Source organism: Salminus brasiliensis, chromosome 6 (assembly GCF_030463535.1).
Source record: "Salminus brasiliensis chromosome 6, fSalBra1.hap2, whole genome shotgun sequence".
In the NCBI taxonomy this organism is placed as follows: Eukaryota; Metazoa; Chordata; class Actinopteri; order Characiformes; family Bryconidae; genus Salminus; species Salminus brasiliensis.
Window position 1 is genome coordinate 2,105,672 of NC_132883.1, and position 6,000 is coordinate 2,111,671.

Genomic DNA, 6,000 nt, shown 5'->3' on the forward strand with positions numbered 1-6,000 from the left:
CATGACTACACCAAGGCTACAAGCTTCTGTAGAAGGAGTAACCAGTCAGTTCTCAAAGATGAGATTTACTATGTGGTACTGTACTGCATGTACCTGGTCAGCAACAATCTTTAAATAGGATGTGGCATTCAAGCGACGGTTGATTGAGGATTGAGAATTAACGGCATCCAAAATGTGCCCAGAGGACATTCTCCTACACCATTACACCACCACCTCCACCAGCCTGGACTGTTGACGCCAGTTGAGTCCATGGATTCATGCTGTGGTTGGTGTGCTGAGTCACTGGGTGACTAAGCTGATTCCACAGAAAAAGAGCTCCAACCAAATGCCATGAATGCTAATCTAAATGTTGGTGCCAAATTCCGACCCTTACCAGCTTTGTTCCTCAACAGAAATCAGACTCATCAGACCGGGCTACGTTTCTCCAACTGTGTCCAGAGCCACTGCAGCCTCAGCCTTCTGTTCTTGGGTTGGGTTGGGTTGTTCGTTCTGAGAAGCTTTTCGGCTGACCACGATTGTACCGAGTGGTTATCTGAGCTACCGCAGCCTTTCTGTCAGCTCCGATCAGTCTGACCATTCTCTGTAGACCCTCTCTAATCAACAAGGTGGAAACAGAAGGTCTGCAGAACCGTCGCTCACTGGATGATTTCCTTTATTCCACCATTCTGAGGAACTCTGGAGACTGTTGTGTTGAAAATCCCAAAAGATCAGCCGCAGTTCTAGAAACACTCAAACCTCAGAATCACGCATTCTGATAATTGATGTGAATATTTTCAGCCTGTTTTCAGTCTCTTCCATGTACGACGGTGTCGACGTTTTAAAGGACAGGAAAAAGTTCAGTCCCAAAGTGAGTGAGAGGACAGAGACTGTGTCGCAGATGACCGCTTATTTACCTGCCCAATCACTCACAGGAGAGCCAATCTGTCTTCCTAACCCACACACACACACACACACACACACACTCGGCCTGTCAGAGGAGCGAATCTGCCGAGCCACTCAGCTCAATTACGGAGCTGAAATGAGGAACGGAGCGGAGTTGTGCCGAGCCGCTAGGAGGAGATGGAGTTACTGTACTGATGAATGCAGAGCCGGTCGCTGCTGCCTGACAGCACAGCTGGCGAGGAACCCTCAGCGCTCCTCTTCTTCACCTTAGCTTTTTAGACTCTTCACAGCAGAAGCTCTTCTGAGAGAGCCTTTCTTCTCGCTGCAGTGAGTTTGTGCCAGAAGCGTGGCTCAGAGAACACTATTCTACTGTGTATAACTTCACTGTCATTCGTAGAAGCGTCTTTATTTACACATTAAAAGTAAAAGCAAAAGAACAGAAGATCATCTCTCTGTCTCTGTAGAAGCTCCAGATCTCATCAGAACAGATAAAGCAGGTGAAGATAAATCCAGTAAAAAGGAGAAACAAGAGCTTCTCATTCTGAAGAAAGAAAGTAGTGAGATCTTGTCGGTGAGCTAGTCTGAAGAACAGAGCTCGGTTCCTCCAGGGTTCTCCTGGACGCCCCCCAGTCCAGCCAGCACAGCGTGGAGGATGTGTGCAACTCCATCAGCAGCAGCAGCAGCAGCTCACCTGATTTGCCACCATTAAGCCCTGATTTACCATCAAACCAGGTGCTGATCTGAGGAGAACTCTAAATAATACTAGACTCCATGAGAGAGGAGAACTTTGGAGATGTTCTAATGATGAACACAGTGATGGAGAACCAACACGCTGAAAGAAAAGAGCCAGGTACCCAGCTCTGATGCATGAGATAGCAGACGCCCAGGCCAGCCAGCATTACACTGGTGTGATGTGTGGAGAGAAAGAGAGAGAGAGAGCGAGCAAGAGACATCTATCCACCCCTGAGAGAGCAAGGCGAATTGTGCTCTCTCAGGCTCCGGCTGCTGATGGCGAGCGGCACAACCCGGATTTAGAACCAGAAAACCTCAGGTCATAGTGGCAGCGATGGCACTGCTTAAGCTCTCGGCCCCTAGAATTTTATTGGTAGGACTCTGTGGAGCAGGTGATCATGAACCTATGGGCACCATGCTGCCTAATGCCAGGCGTGGGCTAGAGGGGTATTTATAAAGCCCCCCAGCATTGAGCTGTGGAGCAGTGGAAGAACTGTGTCCTCTGGAATGATAGTGGTGGAGTTGGGTAGGTACTTATCCAGCTGCCTGACCTCACTGACCTTCTTGTCGCTGAATGCAATCAAATCCTCACAGCAATGTTCCTTTGAAATCTAGCAGAAAGCCTTCTTCCCTGGACAGTAGAGACAGTTACTCCAACAAAAGCAGGAGAAACTCTTTTTAACCTCCTTGATTTCAGAAGAAACAATGAATGAGCAGGTGTCCCAATACTTTTGTCTTGAGAGTGTTCTCTCTGACTGTCATTTAGGTGCGTTTCTGGCTCCATACTATCAGATTGTGATATGAGGTTTTGTTCTAACATCAAGAAGATGAATGAGAGTTCCATCACCACCGCTCGAACTACAGTTCAGAGACGGACAAGGTGTGTATGTCTGAGCTAGCGGTGTTCATCAAAGTGTCCCAGATGGGAACTAACCAATCTATCAGCCTTTTGTCCACCCGCCACCTTGTGTAGAGGGGCCTGTGGTGGTGGTAGGGCGGTCATTCACTCGCACACCTTAACACACAGCTCAAAGAGTGTGCAGTGACAGAGACAGAGTGCTCGTTTTCGCTCTCTTCCCTGAGCAGAGCAGGACGCGAACACCCCTCGGTTGCAGGAGGTCATGGTGCGCTCGGTCGTCCGGTCGTCCAGCTAACAAAGTTCCGTCCCGCTCTGGAAAGATGTCACTCGGACATTGATCTCCAGCAGAGACGCCAGTGCTCCGGCTAATTCACTATCGATCCGGACGCGGAGCAATCTTCTGCTTTTGCTTTTGGTGTGACGGCGTCTCCGCCATGGTTCAGCTGTCCGAGAAGGTCTGGAAACAGCTCAGAAGAGAGACGCAGTGGTGGGAGGGCTTTCCGGGACAGAGCCCACCACTTCAAGAACTCCAGAAGAACCTCATATCTGTACCTGCATCTTTGTGTTAGGGGTGTAGCACAGCACCACTCTCTACACCTGCATCGGTTCACTGCTTCTCAAGAATCAATTTAGAAGAAATTTCATAATAATAATTTCATAAATCTGCATGGTTTTGCACACAGCCCGGAAAATCAGCCAGTTTAGAAGATCCATTTCTCACATTTATTAAAATTTAATTTAATTTGACAATTTTGTTTTTTATTTATTTGTGTCATTTTGGCTTAATAATTCATTTATTCTGGTCTCTTACTAATTAAATCCTAATTTGATCATTATATATTAGTGATATAAATGTTTTTTTTTTATTTGTCATTTATTGGTTTAAGTTGATTAAATATATATTTTTTTATATTCTTATTCAACTCCTGTTTATAATCAATACTCATAAATGCTCGGCTACATTAAAAATGAGGGTCACTCTCAATGTACTTCTGAAAAAATAAAGGTTAACAATTGATTGATTTACTGATTCAATAACAAATATGTATTAGATTTATTAATTATGAAAGAAATGTACGGAAATGTAAAATATAATAATAATAATACATTATTTTTATTTAGTCATTATTTATTATTTATATAGTCATACATATATTTAAACATATATATAATGCTTATAACTATTCTTTTATAATATGTACAATATAATATCATCATAAATTATTAAACTGTATTATAATATTATTTATGTAACTTACAAATGCAGAATAATTTATTCACCCTTAAATATATATATGTGTGTGTGTGTGTGTGTGTGTGTGTGTGTGTTTTAAGTTAAATTGACAAAAGTATTGGGACACCTGCTCATTCATTGTTTTTGAAATGGAGGGTATTAAGAGAGCCGATCCTGCTTTTGTTGGAGTAACTGTCTCTACTGTCCAGAGAAGAAGACCTACTATTTTGGAAGATGGAGCATTGCTGTAAGGATTTGATTGCATCCAGCCACAAGAGTGTTAGTCAGTGAGGTCAGAATTTTGGATGATGATCACCACCCCAGTTCATCCCAAAAGTACTGGATGGAGCTCCACCATCATCATCATGCTCCACAGCTCCTCAATGCTGGGGGGCTTTATATACCCCTCTAGCCCACGCCTGGCATTATTCTGTTGGGAGTACTTCTCTACAGGGGCTCGACAAGCTGTGTGTGTGTGTGTGTGCGTTTGCATCTGTTTTAGCATTGGTGCAACTTAAAGCAGCTGAATGCATTCATTAGAGGGGGTGTCCACAAATATGTGGACGCATAGTGTATAAAGCATTTAATTTAATGAGAATATGCTCTTTATTTTATGTATAAATTGCTGTATGTGGGCTCTTATCTAGTGAGGGTGGTCCCTCCTCCACTTGTCAGACCTGGCAAATCTGTCCCCCGGTTGTGAGCACTCACCCAGATAAGCTAGAGGAGACCCTCAGAATAACGCGTGACGGGAATATCTTGTACACTCTTGCTCTGTATGTGTGTATATACATATGTGTGTGTATGTGTGTGTGCATAGACAGAGAAAAAGGACACACACACACACATACGCCGCCCATCTCTGTCTATTCACCTGCACCTCTCTCTCTATCGTGTCGCCCCGCTCCTCAGTCCTAATTGGGATTCTGTCAGCAGGTAAATGCTTTGTGGCCCGTCAGTGACAGGTGAGTGGGTGGGGGGGGTGGTTGATCAGCCTGAGGCGGACAGGTCGGTGGGTGGGTGGTTTGAGGGGAAGGGGGGGAGGGGGGTATTTGAACTGGAACACAGCCTGAACCCGCCGCTGACCTGACAACTCCGACATAATGCAGCGTGTGAGTGACTCTAACACTTCATACTAAACACAGCTGCACTCGTCTCACTGCCACTCACACACACACACACACGAGACACACACACACGGGACACGTCCCTCACATCCGTCCTGCTGGCGGAGCAGCTTGCTGGTTTTTTGTTTTCCTGTTAAGCCCCATTCCAAGCAGCGTTCCGAACAGGACGGAAAAATATGAAGAGTACAGTCATGTGAAAAAGTTAGGACACCCCTATTTTGACTGGCCACTTTATTAGAAACACCTACTGTAACTGGTGCTTCCACTTACTGGCCACTTTATTAGAAACACCTACTGTAACTGGTGCTTCCACTCACTGGCCACTTTATTAGAAACACCTACTGTGACTTGTGCTTCCACTCATTGGCCACTTTATTAGAAACACCTACTGTGACTTGTGCTTCCACTCACTGGCCACTTTATTAGAAACACCTACTGTGACTTGTGCTTCCACTCACTGGCCACTTTATTAGAAACACCTACTGTGACTTGTGCTTCCACTCACTGGCCGCTTTATTAGAAACACCTACTGTAACTTGTGCTTCCACTCACTGGCCGCTTTATTAGAAACACCTACTGTAACTTGTGCTTCCACTCACTGGCCACTTTATTAGAAACACCTACTGTGACTTGTGCTTCCACTCACTGGCCACTTTATTAGAAACACCTACTGTGACTTGTGCTTCCACTCACTGGCCACTTTATTAGAAACACCTACTGTGACTTGTGCTTCCACTCACTGGCCGCTTTATTAGAAACACCTACTGTAACTTGTGCTTCCACTCACTGGCCACTTTATTAGAAACACGTACCTTGTTCTACCTCTTAATAAGACGTGCGTCCAGTCCAGTCCAGTCCAGTTGACGGTAAAGTACAGCGTGTGCCGTCTCTGTCTCAGAGAACTGTAGGAAGATCAGGTTGATCACTTCTCCAGTGCTCTAGCTATAGCTGGCCGGCTTGGTGTACAACACAAGGTTACTGACAGTTGTCTTCCCGACTCGCCCTGTGTGACGCTGCCTCCAGGGGGCGAGCTCCACTAACTCAGATTGACGTGCGATGAGGCTGCCCTTGCCGGGCCTTGGCAGTGGCCACAGGCCTCATTACCAGCATGAGGAAATGTGTTGCAGCAGCTCCAATGTGCTAACACGCTCATGTCCTCGCATCAC